This window comes from Gorilla gorilla, chromosome X, assembly GCF_029281585.2.
Source record: "Gorilla gorilla gorilla isolate KB3781 chromosome X, NHGRI_mGorGor1-v2.1_pri, whole genome shotgun sequence".
NCBI classification, from domain to species: Eukaryota; Metazoa; Chordata; class Mammalia; order Primates; family Hominidae; genus Gorilla; species Gorilla gorilla.
In genome coordinates, this window is record NC_073247.2 from 124,168,585 (window position 1) to 124,186,934 (window position 18,350).

The following is an 18,350-nucleotide window of genomic DNA, read 5'->3' on the forward strand; positions in this document are numbered from 1 at the left end:
AGATCCCATTTGTCAATTTTTGCTTTTGTTGCAATTGTTTTTGGTGTTTTAGCCATGAAGTCTTTGCCCATGCCTATGTCCTAAATGGTATTGCCTACGTTTTCTTCTATGGTTTTTATGGTTTTGGGTTTTACATTTAAGTGTTTAATCCATCTTGAGTTAATTTTTGTATAAAGTGTAAGGAAGGGGGCCAGTTTCTGTTTTCTGCATATGGCTAGCCAGTTTTCCCAGCACCATTCATTAAATAGGGAATCCTCTCCCCATTACTTGTTTTTGTCAGGTTTTGTCAAAGATCAGATGGTTTTAGATATCTGGTGTTATTTCTGAGGCCTCTGTTCCATTCCATTGGTCTATATATCTGTTTTGGTGCCAGTACAATGCTGTTTTGGTTACTGTAGCCTTGTAGTATAATTTGAAGTTAGGTAGCGTGATGCCTCCAGCTTTGTTCTTTTTGCTTAGGATTGTCTTGGCAGTACAAGCTCTTTTTTGATTCCATATTAAATTTAAAGTAGTTTTTTCTAATTCTGCAAAAAAAGTCACTGGTAGCTTGATGGGACTAGCATTGAATCTATAAATTACTTTGGGCAGTATGACCATTTTCATGATATTGATTCCTCCTATCCATGAGCACGGAATGTTTTTCCATTTGTTTGTGTCCTCTCTTATTTCCTTGAGCAGTGGTTTGTAGTTCTCCTTGAAGAAATCCTTCACATCTCTTGCAAGTTGTGTTCCTAGGTATTTTATTCTCTTTATAGCAATTGTGAATGGGAGTTCACTCATGATTTGGCTCTCTGCTTGTCTACTGTTGGTGTATAGGAATGCTTGTGATTTTTGCACATTGATTTTGTATCTTATTATTGATTTTGGAAAAGTTTTTATTCTGGAAACAAGTCTTTCATCAGATATCTGTTTTGGAAATATTTTCATCCAGTCTGTGGCTTCTCTTTTCACTCTCTTAAGGCTTTCACAGAACAAATATTTTAAATTTTGATGAAATCTGGTCTATAATTTTTTTTCTTTTTTAAGATTATGCACTTGAAGAAACCTTGTCTAACCTATGATCCCCAGATTGTATGCTATGTTTTATTCTAGAAGTTTTATAGTTTTAGGCTTTTCATCCAGGTCTGTGATTCATTTGAAACTAATTATTGAATAAGGTACAAGATAGGGGTAAAAGTGTATTTTTTTTTTTGCAGTAACAATTTGCAAAACTTGAAGACAGTATTTTCAACAGCATTTGTTGAAAAGACTATCATTCATTAAAAGGCTTTTTACCTTTGTCAAAAATCAATTGACCATATATGTGTAGGTCTGTTTCTGGATGTTATTTTGTGTTTACTTGATCTTCGTGTCTATCGCTCCACCAATACCCCACAATCGTGACTATTGTATGTATCTGGATAGAAAATCTTCAAACTGGAGAGAATGATTCTTTCTACTTTATTCTCTTTCAAAACTGTCTTACCTATTCTAGTTCTTGTGTCTTTGGATATAACATTTTTTCTGGCAAAGGAGTCTTTATTTTGTCTAAATCTGATTTGACATTTTACACAAACAACCACATGTTAGTCAGGGGTTGGGGAATGGCAAAAAAAAATTTTGCTCCAGATTATGAAATTTAAACATTCCTTTTAAGCAAAGCTCAGATTTTTGGATAAAGATGCTCAGATGCTAATATTTCTGCCGTTCTTCTGTGCTTCCTTGCAGAAGTTATCTGGATTTACTGGGAAGGGATATTAAGTGATATTTGGGGTTTAGTTCCCTGCAGGTACACAAAGACATTTTGAAGAGCACTTAGAATTGTTTTAAAGGAATTAATGTCTAGGTTTTCAAATTCCACATGGACTTAAAATTTTATATTAATAGGCTTTAATTTTACAATAGTTTTATTTTATGTTTTAATATTTAATTTTTTGAGTACATAGGTGTATGGTATACATGAGATATTTTTATTCATGCATGCAATGCATAATAATCATATCAGGGTAAATGGCGTGTTCATTACCTCAAGCATTTATCCTTTGTGTTACAAACAATTCAATTATACTCTTTTAGTTATTGTAAAATTTACAGTTAAATTATTTTGGACCAAAGTCACCCTTTTGTGCTAGCAAACACTAGGTCTTATTTATTCTTCCTTTTTAACTTTTTTTCCCATAGGTTTTTCGGGAACAGGTAGTATTTGGTTACATGTGTAAGTTTGTTAGTGATGATTTCTGAGATTTTGGTGCACCCATCACCCAAGCAGTATTCACTGAACCCAATTAGTAGTCTTTTATCCCTCACCCCCCTCCCACCCTTTCCCCCAAGTCCCCAAAATCCATTGTACCATTCTTATGTTTTTGTATCCTCATAGCTTATCTTCCACTTATGAGTGAGAACGTACGATGTTTGCTGTTCCATTCCTGAGTTACTTCACTTAGAATAATAGTTTTCCAGTTCCATTCAGGTTGCTGCGAATGCCATTAATTCGTTCCTTTTTATGGCTGAGTACTATTCCATCATATATGTATGCCACAATTTCTTTATCCACTCATTGAATGATGGGCTTTTGGGCTGCTTTCATATTTTTTCAATTGGGAATTGTGCTGCTGTAAACATGCATGTGCAAGTATCTTCTTCAAATAATGACTTATTTTCCTGTGGGTAGATACCCAGTAGTGGGATTTCTGGATCAAATGGTAGTTCTACTTTTAGCTCTTTATGGAATCTCCACACCGTTTCCAAAGTGGTTGTACTAGTTTACATTCCCACCAGCAGTGTATAAGTGTTCCCTTTTCACCACATTCATGCCAAAATCTATTTTTTTTTTATTTTTTTGATTATGGCCATTCTTGAAGGAGTAAGGTGGTATCGCATTGTGGTTTTGATTTGCATTTCCCTGATCATTAGTGATGTTGAGCATTTTTTTCATACGTTTGTTGGCCATTTGTATATCTTCTTTTGAAAATTGTCTGTTCATGTCCTTAGCCCATTTTTTGATTTTTTTTTTCTGATTTGAGTTCGTTGTAGATTCTGGATATTAGTGCTTTGTTGGATGTATAGATTGTGAAATTTTCTCCCACTCTGTGGGTTGTCTGTTTACTCTGCTGACTGTTCTTTTTGCTGTGCAGAAGCTCTTTAATTAAGTCCCACCTATTTATCTTTTTTTTTTTTTTTTTTTTTTTTTTTTTTCACTGCTAGTATCCATGGCTGGGAGACCTAAAGACAGGTCACATCACAGGACTTTTTGCAGACATTTCTCAGCACCATCCTGGAGCCTGGTAGCCCTGCTGGATGGCCAGACCCAGAAGGGCAATAAAAATCACTGCAGTCTGGCTCTCAGGAAGACCCATTCCTAGGGAAAGGGAGAGAGCACCAGATCAAGGGATCACCCAGTGGGACAAAAGAATCTGAATGTGATGAAGGGGTCCAGCTTCACTCTTTTACATATGACTAGCCAGTTATCTCAGCACCATTTATTGAATAAGGAGTCTTTTCCCCATTGCTTGTTTTTGTTTTTGTCTGCTGTGTTGAATATCAGATGGTTGTAGTTGTGCAGTCTTATTCCTGGGCTGTCTATTCTCTTCCATTGGTCTACGTGTCTGGTTCTGTACCAGTACCACGCTGTTTTGGTTAGTGTATCCCCATAGTATAGTTTGAAGTTGGGTAACATGATGCCTCCAGCTTTGCTCTTTTTGTTTATGATTGCCTTGGCTATCTGAGCTCTTTTATGGTTCTTTATGAATTTTAAAATAGGTTTTTTCTAGTTCTATGAAGAATGTCATTAGTAGTTTGATAGAAGAGCATGGAATTTATATATTGTTTGCAGCATTATGGCCATTTTAATAATATTGATTCTTCCTATTCATGAGCATGGAATGTTTTCCATTTGTTTCTGTTATTTCTGATTTCTTTGAGTAATGTTGTGGTTCTCATTGTAGGAATCTTTCACCTCTCTGGTTAGCTATATTCCCACATATTTTATTTTTGTGGCAATTATGAACAGGATTGCCTTCCAGATTTGGCTTTTAGCTTGGCTGCTGTTGGTGTATAGGAATGCTAGTAATTTTTGTACATTGATTTTGTATCCTGAGACTTTGCTGAAATTGTTTATCATCTGTAGGAGATTTGGGGCTGAGATTATGGGTTTTTCTAGATATAGAATCATGTCATCTACAAACAGGGATAGTTTGACTTCTCTTTGTATTTGAATGCCCTCTATTGTTTTATCTTGCCTGATTGCTCTAGCTAAGACGTTCAATTCTATGTTGAATTGGAGTGGTGAGAGAGGGCATCCTCATTTTGTGCCAGTTTTCAAGGGAAATGCTTCCAGTTTTTACTCATTCAGTATGATGTTGGTTGTGGGTTTGCCATAGATGGCTCTTCTCATTTTGAGGTATGTTACTTTGATACCTAGTTTATTGAGAGATTTTAGCATGAAGGGTCATTGAATTCTACCGAAAGTCTTTTCTGCATCTATTGAGATAACTCTGTGGTTTTTGCCTTTAATTCGCTTTATATGATGAATCACATTTGTTGAGTTATGTAGGTTGAACCAACCTCACATCCCAGGGATGGAGCCTACTTGGTTGTGGTGGAATAGCTTTTCGATGTGCTGTTAAATTCGGTTTGCAAGTATTTTGTTGAGGATTTTTGCATCGATGTTCATCAAGGATATTGGCCTGCTGTTTTCTTTCTTTGTTTTGTCTCTGCCTGATTTTGGTACCAGGATGATACTGGCATTGTAGAATGAGTTGGGGAGGAGTCCCTTCTCCTCAGTTTTTTGAAATAGTTTTAGTAGGAATGGTACCAGCTCTCTTTTTTTGTACATATGGTAGAATTTGGCTGTGGATCCATTCAGGTCCTGGGCTTTTTTTTTCCTTTTTGGTTGGTAAATTATTTATTACTGATTAAATTTCAGTGCTTGTTATTAGTCTGCTCAGGGAATCTATTTCTTCCTGGTTCAGTCTTGGGAGGGTGTATGTGTCCAGGAATTTATCCATCTTTTCTAGGTTTTCTAGTTTGTGTGCATAGTTTATTTCTGTGGGGTCAGTGGTAACATTTCCTTCATCATTTCTAATTGTGTTTACTTAGATCTTCTCTCTTTTTTTCTTAATTATTCTAGCTACTGTTCTAGCTATCATGTTAATTTTTTCAAAAAAAAAAAAACAGCTCCTGGATTTGTTGATATTTTGAATGGTTTTTCGTGTCTCAGTTTTCTCCAGTTCAGGTCTGATATTTGTTATTTCTTGTCTTCTGCTAGCTTTGGGGTTGATTTGTTCTTGCTTATCTAATTTTTTAGTTGTGATGTTAGGTTTTTAATTTGAGATCTTTCTAACTTTTTGATGTGGGCACTTAGTTCTATGATTTCCCCCTTAACATTGCCTTAGCTATGTCCCAGAGATTCTGGTATATTGTATTTTTGTTCTCATTATTAGTTTCAAATAACTTCTTGATTTCTGCCTTAATTTCATTATTTACCTAAAAGTCATTCAGGAGCGTGTTGTTTAATTTCCATGTAATTGCATGGTTTTGAGTAATTTTCATAGTTTTAACTTTTATTTTTATTGTCCTGTGATCTGAGAATGTTTTTGGTATGATTTCATTTGTGTTTCATTTGCTCAGGATTCTTTTATGTCCAATTATGTAGTTGATTTTAGAGTGTGTGCCATATGGTGATGAGAAGAATGTATAATCTGTTGTTTTGAGGTGGAGAGTTCTTTAGAGGTCCATCAGATCCATTTTGTCCAAAGTTGAGTTCAGGTGCTGAATATCTTTGTTAATTTTCTGCCTCAATGATCTGTCTAATATTGTCAGTGAAGTATTGAAGTCTCCCACTGTTATTGTGTGGGAGTCTGTGGCTCTTTGTAGGTCTCTAAGGATTTGCTTTATGAACCTGGGTGCCCCTCTGTTGGGGCATTTAGATATATATATATATTTAGGATCGTGGCCAGGTGCCATGGCTCACGTTTGCAACCCCAGCAATTTGGGAGGCTGAGGGAAGTGGATCTCTTGAGGCCAGAAGTTTGAGAGCAGCCTGGCCAACATGGTGAAAACCCATCTCTACTAAAAATAAAAAATTAAATGGGCATGGTGGTGCACTCCTGTAGTCCCAGCTACTCAGGAGGCTAAGGCACGAGACTCGCTTGAATCCAGGAGACGGATTTTGTAGTGAACCCGGATCATGCCACTGCAGTCCAGCCTGGATGACACAGTGAGACTCTGTTTCAAAAAAAAGAAAAAAAATATATCTTATAAGGCATGTCTGGTGGTAACAAACTCCTGCAACATTTGCTTGTCTGAAAGGAATCTTATGTCTCCTTCATTTAGGAAGCTTAGTTTGACTGGATATGAAATTTTCAGTTGAAGATTTTTTTTAAGAATGTTGAATATATGCCCCCAGTCTCTTCTAACTTGTAGGGTTTCAGTTGAGAGGCCTGCAGGTAGCCTGATGGGGTTCCCTTTGGTAACCTGATGGGGTTCCCTTTGTCAGTGACCTGTCCTTTCTCTCTGGCTGCTTTTAACATTTTTTCTTTCATTTTGACCTTGGAAAATCTGCTGATTATGTGTTTAGAGGATAATCTTCTTATGTAGAATCTTACAGGAGTTCTCTGTATTTTCTGAATTTGACTGTTGGCTGCTCTAGCAAGGTTGAGGAAGTTTTCATGGACAATATCCTGAAATATGTTTTCCAGGTTGTTTGCTTTCTCCCTCTCCCTTTTAAGGGTGCCAGTGATTTGTATATTTGGCCTTTTTACATAATCCTATACTTCTCAGAGTTTTTGCTCATTTCTTTTTATTCTTTTTTATTTTTGTCTGACTGTATTATTTCAGAAAGCCAGTCTTCAATTTCTGAGATTCTTTCCTCAGCTTGGTTTATTCTGCTATTAATACTTGATTGCCTTGTGAAATTCTTGTATTGTGTTTTTCAGATGTCTCAGATTCGTTGGGTTCTTTTTTACATTGGCTGTTTTGTCCTTCAGCTCCTGTGTTATTTTATTGTGATTCTTAGTTTCCTTGGATTGGGTGTTGCCATTCTACTGAATCTCGATGATCTTCATTCCTCTATTTATTCTGAATTCTATTTCTGTCATTCCAGCCAGCTCAGCCTGCTTAAGAACTCGGTGGAGAACTGATGTGGTCGTTTGGAGGACATACAACATTCTGGCCATTTGAGTTACTGGAGTTCTTGAATTGGTTCTTTCTCATCTCTGTGTGTGGGTGCTCCTTTAACTGCACTGGAGATTGAGTACAGTCAATGGTCTTTTTTTATGAATGTTTTCACAGGGCCAAGGCTTTGCGTAGGATCTTTATTTGTAGCTGACTTCTTGTCTTTGGTTTCAGAGATGAGTGTGTTAGTGAGGTTATTTTTGGTGTTGAAGCTTTGGGGTGTGATCTAGTAGGTGGCACTTAGGTGTTTTGGTCAGTTGGTAGACTCTTGCTTGATTGTGTAGCTCCTCTGTTTCCTCACAGTTGCAGCTGTGTTGCCTCTCAATGCTCCAAAAGTGTAGGTTCCTCTCCTCATTGAGTGCTGGCTATAGATTGTGGCTTGGCACTCCTGGGCTGCCCACTGCAGCTCTAGGTGCAATCTCAGTGTTTATGTTCCTTCCAGAACTTGGAGACAGAAGAGAAAGGGACATCAGTAGTGGTTGTGACCAAGGGTCTTTTGTTGTCTCCTGGGGGCTCCACCCCCAGAGAGATGCATGTTAGCAATTGTTCAGTCCAATCAGCCCAGGATGGAGGGTCTGTGTTTGGGGCTCAAGCCAGGAGTTCTCTGTCTGGTGATGAACAGGGTGTGGGTGGGTTGGACCTCTGGGAGATGGAATGGCCTCCTCTCCTTGGGTTGACAGTAGCTCATTAGAGGTATGGATAAGGAACTTAGGGTCTTTGCTCCTTCATTAGTCTGAGGGTAGCAAGGGCAGTTCCACAACAGAGGCAGTGGCAGAGAGATTTTCAATTGCCCCTGGGGGCTCTGTCCAGGGAGTTACAGAGCTGCTACTGGCTCCATAGCTCTGGTGGATGGTGGCTGGAGGCCCAGGCCTGGAGAACCTTCATGGTGAGGAGATATGGGAATGGGCACCCACATAACAGTCCGGACACTTGTCCATAAGGCTGCTGTGGTATGCTGGGAGCCCACTCTTTTCCCTAGTCACCTCCGATTTTTTAGTAACTGGAGGTATCAATAGTGAAGGCTGCAAAACAGCACAGATGGTGGCCTTTTCCTCCCTCTGGGAACTCCATCCCAGGGAGGTACGGACCTGTTGCCATTCAGAACACACTTGTAGGAGGTGGCTGGAGACCCCAGTCAGAAGGTGTCAACAGTGAGGAGGAATGGGATCAGAGATCTGCTTTAAAAACAAGTTTGGCCACATTTTCATGGAGCAGCAGTCCTGTGCTCCTTTAGCCCCTGGTCACCTCGAACACTTCAAAGCCCGAAGGCCTGAGCAGCTGAGTTGCCCAAACAGCAAAGATGTTGGCTCACCCCTCCCATCTCAGAGAAGTTGGAAAACTTTGTCAGTTGGAGAACACCGATGGGGATAGCTGGAGACCCCAGTTAGGAAGTCTCACCCAGAGAGGAGGAATGGGATTGAATACCCTCTTTAAAAAGCAATCTGGCCACATTTTCATAGAGCAACTGTGCTGTACTGGGGGACTGCTTCAGCCCCCAATTACCTTGGACTCTCCAAAGCCCAAAGGCTGGAAGAGCTAGGTCACCCAAACAGCAAAGATGATGGCCTGCCCCTCCTTCTGGGAGCTCTGTCCCAGGGAGGTTTGAAGTCTCTGTTGGCCAGAGAGCACTGACAGGGGTGGCTGGAGACATCAGTTGGGAAGTCCCACCCAGTGAAGAGGAATGGGATTGGGGGCCCACTTATAAAAGCAGTCTGACCATTTTTCTTTTTTCTTTTCTTTTTCTTTTCTTTTTTTTTTTTTTTGTTTGTTTGTTTTTTGACAGTCTCCCTATGTCACGAGGCTGGAGTGCAGTGGCGCGATCTCCGCTCACTGCAGCCTCCACCTCCCGGGTTCACGCGATTCTCCTGCCTCAGCCTCCTGAGTAGCTGGGACAGTCTGACCATTGTTCATAGAGCAGCTGTGTTGTGCTGGGGTACCGCTTCTGCCCCCAATCAGCTGGTGCTCTTCAAAGCCCAGAAGCTGGAATGGCTAAGTCACCGAAATCGCAAAGATGGCAGCCCATCCATCCTTCTGGGATCTTTATCCCCAGGAGGTTTCAAATCTTTGTCAGCTGGAGAACATCAATAGGGGTGGCTGGAGATCCCAATTGGGAGGTCCTTCCCAGTGAGTAGGAAGAAGATTGGAGACCCACTTTAAAAAGCAGTCTAACCTTGTTTTCATAGATCAAATGTGCTGTGCTGGGGAATCGCTTCAGCCCTGGTTGGCTTGGACACCCCAAAGCCTTAAAGCTGGAATGGCTAAGTCAGCCAAACAGCAATGATGGCGGCAAACTCCCTCCCTGTGGGAGCTCCGTCTCAGGGAGGTGCAATGCTGCTACCTGTGGCTGGCTGGAATTCCAAACCAGTGGGTCTTATCCTGTGGGGTGTCACGGAAGCTGAGTCTACAGACTGTTGCTGCTCAGCCCACCGGATGCAGCTCCTTTCCTACAAGTATGTATGGGGGCCTAACCACTCAGTTTGTTAGAGTTGCAGCTACTTTTGCTGGGAAGCCTGGAAAGCCCGTGTATCCAAGGCTTTTGGGTCTCTGCGTGTGCCAGAGCAGCTGCTCTGTCAAGACTCCATGTAGCTCTTATGTGAGATCGAAGGCCCTGGAGGAGTGGGCTCACAAGGGGGAATCTCCTGACCTGAGAATTGCAAAGATTGATGGGTGAAGTGTGGGTTCCCAGGGTCTCACATTCACTCACTGGTTCCCTGGATGGGGGAGGTTCTCTGGGTTTGGGAGGTTCCCTGGCTCCATGTCACTCCGGGTGGGTTGTCTTCTTGCCTTCTTGCCTTGCTTTTCTCCATTCTCCGTGGGTTGGGTTGTTTCCTTGATTAGTACCAATAATGCATGTACCTGAATGTTTCAGCTGAAGGTGCTGTATTTACTCATTCCTTCCATTCCTCTCCATGAGAGATGCACACACTAGTTGCATCTCTTAATAGTCATCCATCTTTCTTTAATTGTTCTTTTTTGATTTTTATTCTTTTTTCCTTCGCCTCCTCTGACTGTACGTTTTTTATGAAACAGAATTTTTATACTGGTATGATTTGTAAGACTATTGATTTGATTATTTAAAAGATGAGATATAAAATAATTATCTTTAAAGTAATTTTAATTTTCATACTGAGCCTAACACTCCAGACTATAAATTATCAAATTAGTTGTAGCTCTCTTACTTTCATTTGTGCATTAGTTTCATGCAAGCCAATTAGCTATGGAATAACAAGAGGGTACCTTGAATAAAGTTCAAATTTAAAGAAGATATTTTGCAGGAGATAATTTTTTTCTTTCATTTGCACGTACTTTTATAAGAAGTGAAGATATTGAAACATTTAAATCTATTTTTTAATAAATAAGATTTCCCCATTACCCACTTTATCTCAGGATAAAATAATTTGAAAGTATGGTAAATTCTTTTTATGGTTAGTATTAAATTTTATGTACTAATGATTTACAAGGAGATTTAAAATTTCCACTATTGCTACCTTAATACTTTAGTTCATCAGCATGTGGGTGTTTTGTTAACTGAATTTTTTGGTTTCTTGACTTTTTAAGTTCAGCAACAAAACTCCCCAGATATTAGAAATGTTTTGACTTTTGTCTCAGCTAGTTATTTTCAGAAAGAGATGTTATCTATTGTAAATCTACCATTAGAACCAACCAATTAATGATGGGGTCAGTGTACACTGAAGACTTCCTGACACACTAGTTGAAAGCTATTACTGATGTTAGCCAAACAGAAAAAAAAAAATCTAGTGACAAAAGAAATTTCATTCCTCAAATACAGAAACCTTTAAAACATTAGCATGCTATGAAAAATAGGGTTTAAAAAATTGAAAATCAGCTAAAATATACTTATTTAACAAAAATCCCTGATAAAATTTGCTGCACTTGTCACAAAAAAGTAACTAAAGGAGAGAATAGATGTCTCAATGTGCTTCATATTCATCTATTTTACTATATTTTACTATCTATATGGATCCTATAACATCATGTTGTAAACTTCAAATATATAAAATAAAATTTACTTAAAAAATTTAAAACTAACATAATTCCTAAAATCAACAAAAATAGAAATTATTTAATATTAAAGAACTCTTTATATTACTTAATAAATAGAATTTATTCTCACCCTGAAATAGAAAGCTGACAGGCCACTATATTAATTAAAATACATGGTTATCTTAGTTAGAAGAGTCCTGAAAAAATGATTTTAGTAGACTTGCCTATCTTTCAATAAGTTTCCACCTCTGCCTCATCCTGTCACGCATGACTCTTTAACACAAGTAACCTGTGTCAAAGTGGTGCATAAACGGCTTCAGAGAAGCAACTTTAGAGGGCAGAATTATCCTCTCAGTAATTATATTGAGCCTCTTGGCTGAGCCTCAAGGATTGCTTTGAGACACCATTTCACTAGCATGTTCTGGGACTTATAACCCAATACAAAAGTCAAACATGGCACTATTGTGTCATGTACCCATTGTTAATTGAGGTTGAGATTGGTGAGAGATATTCTTATGTGTCAAATAAAAATTTGTTTAATTATATGATTTTCCAGATTGTTATGGTAAGAATTTAGAAATTTGATTCTTTTAAACTCCAAGATCCTATCTACTATTTGACTCTATATTATCAAATAGCAATCTGGAAAATCATATAATTAAACAAATTTTTATTTGACACATAAGGCTTGCCAGAGTTCCAATTCTGATTGCTGGAATGGGCAATTCTCTTTTGGCTAGGGTTGGTTTGAGAACTCCGTCCATGGGTGCATGTCAGCGAATTTCAGCACGGTTTTACTTTCTGCTGTGAGTTCAATGCAATGTCTCAATTGCTGTGCTGTCCCTCTCCCAAATGCACAGATTCTCTCTATTCATCATGTGGCCACTACCCACTACCAAGGCATAGTGGAAAAGTGGCATCAGTTATTCAAGACTCTCTTTCCTACCCTCGTCAGTGCCTCTTTTTGCAATATGAAGTCAAAATCAGGTACTGTGAGTGCTCACCTGATTTTTCGTTATTATAAAGGTGCTTTTTGTGTGTAGATAGTTGTTAAATTTGGTGTTCTTGTTGTGGGGGTGGTGATAATCCATGGAGCTTTTTATTTGGCGACCTTATTCTGACCCTCCTAGACTAGTTTTAGACATACGGAAAAATTGAGCAGAAAGTACAGGGTTCTCATATTATATCCCCCCCACCCATAATTTCTCCTATTATTAATATCTTATGTTAGTATGAGACATTTGGTACAGCTAATGAAACAATATTGACGCATTATTATTAATTCAAGTTCATACATTTTTTTCAGATTGCCTTCGTTTTTGTCTATTGTTCTATTTCTATTTAAGATCCCAACCAGTATACTACATCACTTTTCATTATCAGGTATTCTTAGCCTCCTCTTGGCTGTGGCAGGTTCTCAGACTTCTGGTTTTTGATGGCCGTGACAGTGTTGAGGAATATTGGTCAGGTTTATTGTAGCATGCCCCTTCTTGGGAATTTGTCTGATGTTTTTCTTATAATTAGACTGGGTTCTGGAATTTGGGGAGGAATATCACAGAGGTAAATTGCATGAGTTTACATTGACTTACAATCACCTAGACAAAACAGATTTCTCCATGTGAAGTTATTCTACCACCTATACTCCCATTTTTCATACTATTGTCTTTGGAAAGATGGCACTATGCACAGCACCTACTTAAGGTGTGGAGTGTCTACATACAGTCATTTCTTGGTATCTATCTATTGGAGATTGCTTCCAGTATCCCCATTATACCAAAATTTGGATGCTCAATTATCTTATATAAGTGGTGTAGTATTTTCATATATCCTATATACATTTTCCTGTATACTTTAAATCATCTCTAGATTACTTAAAATACCTAATGCAGAGTAAATGATGTGTAAATAGTTGTTCTATTATATTGTTTTTATTTGTTCTTTATTTTTACATTATTATCATTCTAGGCTTTTTTTCATCCATGGTTACTTGAATTAATTGATGCAGACCCTGTGATATGGAGGGCCAACTGTAATTTATTTGGAATTCTGTATGATTCTTCTTGATCACATTTTAAATTCTTCCACACACATTTTAAAATCAGATTACCAATTTCCACAAAAATTTCTGCTGAGATTTTTGTTACACTGAGTTGAATTTACAGATCAATGAGAAGAAAACAGACATCTTAAGTGTTGAGCTTTCCAATGCATGAACATAATATATATTTCCATTTATTTGTTTTCATTGACTTCTTTCATCAGTGTCTTACACTTTCCAGCCTATAGATCTTATACATGTTTTAGAAAGTTTATACTTAAGAATTTTATACCTTCAGTCATATTGTACATGGAACTGAATTTAAAATTTTACTTACAATTTTATATTGCTTATATATAGAAATACACTAGATTTCTGTGAATTGACCTTATACCCTTTAACACTGCTAAATTCACTTATTTCTAGTAGCTTTTTGAAGATTCCTTGGGATTTTTTACCTGAGCATTCATATTGTCTGGTGATAGGAACAGATTTACTTCTTTTTCTATTCAGTTGCCTTTTATCCCTTTTCTTGCCTTATCAAATTGCTAGATCTTCCTATATAATGCTGATTAAGAGTGTTGAGAGTAGATGTTCTTACATTCTTAGGGTAATATTAGGGGGAAATCATTCACTCTTTCACCAAAGTATGATGTTAGCTTCAGGTTTTTTGTAGGTGCTTTTTATCATGTTGAGGAAATTTCCTTCTGTTACTAGTTTGCATAGAGCTTTTATCAGGAACTGGTGCTGGTTTTTGTCAAATTCTTCTTCTGTATCTATTGAGATGGTCATGTGGTTTTGCTTTCGCGATCTGAGAAGATGGTGAATTGTAATACATTTTTTGCTTTCTAAATGTTTGTTGTACTAAACTTTTATTCCTGAGACAAACTCCACTTGGTCACATTGTCCCTTTTGTATGTTGTTGGATCAGATTTTCTTTCTTTCTTTTTTTTTTTTTTTTGAGACAGAGCCTCCCTCTGTCGCCCAGGCTGGAGTGCAGTGGTGCGATCTCAGCTCACTGCAATCTCCACTTTCCTGGTTCACGCCATTCTCCTGCCTCAGCCTCCCAAGTAGCTGGGACCACAGGCGCCTGCCACCACACTCGGCTGATTTTTTGTATTTTTAGTAGAGACGGGTTTTCACCATGTTAGCCAGGATGGTCTCGATTTCCTGACGTCGTGATCCGCCCGCCTCGGCCTCCCAAAGTGCTGGGATTACAGGCGTGAGCCACCGCACCTGGCCTGTTGGATCAGATTTTCTAAAATGTTGTTAACTTTTTTTGTTTCTATCTTCATGAAGGATATTGAATAATAGTTTTCTTTTCTTGTAAAGCCTTTGTTTTCGATATCAGAGTAATGCTAGCCTCATAGGCTAATTAGAGAACAAGTCTCACCTCTTCAGTTTTCGGGATGAGTTGTAGAATTATTATTATTTCTTTTTTAAATATTTCGTAGAATTTCCCAATAAAGCTATCTGGACCAAAAGATGTCTTTGTGGTAAAGTTTCAAAGTGTGAAGTTAATTCCTTTAAATAATGACAGGCTATTGAGATTTTCTATGTCTTCTTGGTTGAACGTTGATAGTTTGTGTCTTTCAAGGAATTCATTCATTTCATTTAGGTTGTTGGATTTAGCAGCATAAAAATGTTCATTATAGTTCCTCGTTTTTATAACTATAGAATCTTTAGTAATGTTGCCACTCTCATTTCTGATATTGATTGTGTAAGTCTCTGCTCTCTTTCTGCCTTCAACCCTCTTTTTTATTTGCTGAAGAATCTGGCTAAAGGTTTACCTATTTTATTGATATTCTCAGTGAGTCAGCTTTTGATTTCATTGATTTTCTCTATTGTTTTTCTATTTTATAGATTTCAGCTCTGGCCTCCATTATAGCTTTTCTTTGTATTTTGGTGTGTGTTTGCTCTTTTTTTCTAGTTTTTTAAGGTGGACTCTGAAGTTGTTGATTTGATTTATTTCTTTTCTAATGTAAAAGAAATCATAATGCTGTAAATTTCCCTCTAATTACTGCTTTAGCTGCATCCCTTGAATTTTGATATATTGTGTCTTGATTTTGATGCAGCTCAAAATAATTTCCAATTTGGTTTCTTCCTTGACCCGTGTTTTTTAAAGAATGTTGTTATCTAGTTTCCAATTTTTTTTCTTCAAACAGTTGATTATCTTTAGAAGTGAGTTAGGTGATAAGAAAAGTCTGTATATTTACCCATGTTGTTGCTATTCTTGGGGCTCTTCATTCATTTTGATCAATCTAGATTTCCATGTAGTATCATTTTTCTTCTCTACAAAAGACTTCCTTTTACATTTCTTAGATAATGGGTCTGTTGGAGAGGAATTATTTCAGCTTTTATACAGCTCAAAAAGCCTTGATATCTTTTTTGTTTTTGGAAGATATTTTGTCTGGGTAAAGTATTGTAGTTTGACAGGTTATTTCATTCTTCATTTTATAATATTAAAAAGCTACTACTCTACTGTAATCTTCTGGTTTTGAAGAGATATCTGCTGTCATTTTTATAATATCTTCATTCCTCTGTAATTAATGTGTCCTTTTTCCCTGCTTGTGAGATTTTCTCTTTATCAGTTGCTTTGCTATAATTTTCTTAATATTTATTGTCCTTAGAGTTTTTGAGCTTCTTATATCTACTGATTTATAGTTTTCATCAAACATAGAAACATTTTGGAAATTATTTCTTCAAATATATTTTCTATCCCTCTGCTTTCTCCTCTACTTCAGAGACCCCCAATTATACTTACAGCAATTATTTGAGGTGATTTCACAGCTCTGTCTGATGCTCTATTTTCCCCAATATTATCTCTATTATGTTTCGTTTTGGATCATTTTTATTGCTATTTATTCAAGTTCGCCAATCTTTTCTTCTGTAATATCTGCGCTGACATTAATTAAGTTTACATATCTAGAACTTCATTGTGTTCTTTTTTATTTTTCAAATCTTTTTTAGCATGTCCAATCCTTCTTCTAGTTTCTTGAACATATAGAATACAGTTAACTTTAAATGTCACTGTCTACTAATTCTGCCATCTGTGTCATTTCTGTGTCAGTTTTGATTAACTGTCTTCTTCTCTTAATATATATATTTACCTCCTTTTTTGTCTGCCTAGTAATTTTTGTTTGGAAGACAGTCATTGTTAATTTTATTTTACTGGATGCTGGATATTTCTCTATTTTGATAGTCTTGAGCTTTGTTCTTGGACATGTACTTTAAAACAGAATAATCTTTCTGGGCTTGCTTTAAAGATTTAATAGGTGGAATATTGCAGCAGTGTTTAGTCTAGGGCTAATTATTTCCATTACTAAGGTAAGTACTCAGTTGAATACCTGAAGGGACACTGCAAATCTCTATAGTTCTCCTTTTGTGAAGCTCTCCCTTCTTTGGTACTCTCTTCTGCAAACTCAAGCTGCCTTGGTCTCCCTAGACTCTCAGCTCTGTCTCTTCAACTCAAGGAGATGATCAAAATTGACTCAGGTTCCCACTCCTTGTACTGGGGCTTGGAAACACTCTCAAGGCAGCAAGATGAGCCAATAATAGGGCTCCCCTTGTTTTTCGTCCATCTGTCAGGGATCACTGCATTTCATTATCTGACGTCAAATATCTTGGTAATTGTTATTTCATATATTTTGTTCATTGTTTTCATTGTTTCAGTCCAGAGGGCAAATCTAGTCTTGGTTATTCCATCTTAGCCCAAAGTAGAAGTTTTCTATCCTTTGCTTTTGAAAATCTCCTTTCTCTTAGTTCCTGTGACATGATTTCCTCTTGATTATCCCCTTGTTTTTCGTAATTACCCTTCTTCCACTCACCCCATAATCTATATGTCTCTATTCTTATCTGTACATTTTCCTCTCTTAAGGCTCATCCACCATTGTGGGTCCAGGTACCATCCCATCTGTGTATCTATATCCTATCTACTGCTGCGTGAAAGGATTTTCATTTGAACATCTTGCTCTCATTTCAATTCAACAGCTTGGTGTGTTGTATTGCAAAGTGCACTTTTTAAGGTGTCAAAATGCCTGGGTTCTAGTCCATGCTGTGCCACTAACTACCCAGTTAGGTAACCTTAGAGAGAAATAACTTATACATTCTTGGCTTCAATGTAACCTATAAAGTGAATACCCTCTTTAGAAAAATTCTAGACTTTTTTTTTTACATTAACACCCTTTAATTCTAAGTAACTCTGATTTAAACTGTTAAATTTTCATTACCTTACCCACTTCCTGTCTCTGAAAACTAGCTGCCTTCACCTCAAATTTGCATTAATGCTATAGCCTAACAAACTTCATTTCTTTCTTCCCACTCTGTTGGATGTTACTGCCAGATATTCTTCCTTAAATACTTTAATCAACTCAGATCCCTGTGCAAGAAATTTCAATAGCTCTCTGTTGCCAGACACATTAAACATCAACCCTTCTGCCTTACTTTTAGGACACTTATTCCATGTTTCTGTACAGTTTTCTATCCCACTACTCACCTACATGAATATTCAGCCTCATTGTGGACCGGTTTTTCCCTACTGTCCATCCTACTATTTCTGCCCCCATACCTGCTGTTCTTCTAGCTTAGTGTACCTTCTTCTCCATCCATCTAAGTCCTACGTATCTCTCAAGAACCAACTCAAGCCTCTCTTCTTCCATGAAGCTTTTGCTTAATGCTTCAGAATATGCGGATGTCTTTATTTTATAAGTTCTTATTGTACTTCCTCAGGATACCTCATACTCTAACTGCTAAGTATCTATCTGATTATTTCATGCCTGGTAAGTTTTTGGCTCCTCATATACAATTTAAGGTTCTTGGAGATGCAAATCACACGTTTTCCTTCTCTCAGTATCTTGCAAGCACATGGTGTTTATCAATAAATCCTCACTGACTAGTGAAAAGCCATTCAACTGAGGTTTAGCTCATTTCTTTGCGGAATTATTATTATTTGTGTGTGTGTGTGTGTGTGTGTGTGTGTAAAAATGCTGTTTTCTAAGACAGTTTGAGACCATGTTTATCCATGTTATGCTGAAATTCACTTGTGCTTTCTGACCACTGCTCATTCCTAAGTTTTCAGAAGCAAATCCTTGATTAGTGAGTCTGAGCTGGGAATTTGGAATACAGACCTGTCTTGATGGCAGGAGCTGTGCTTGCA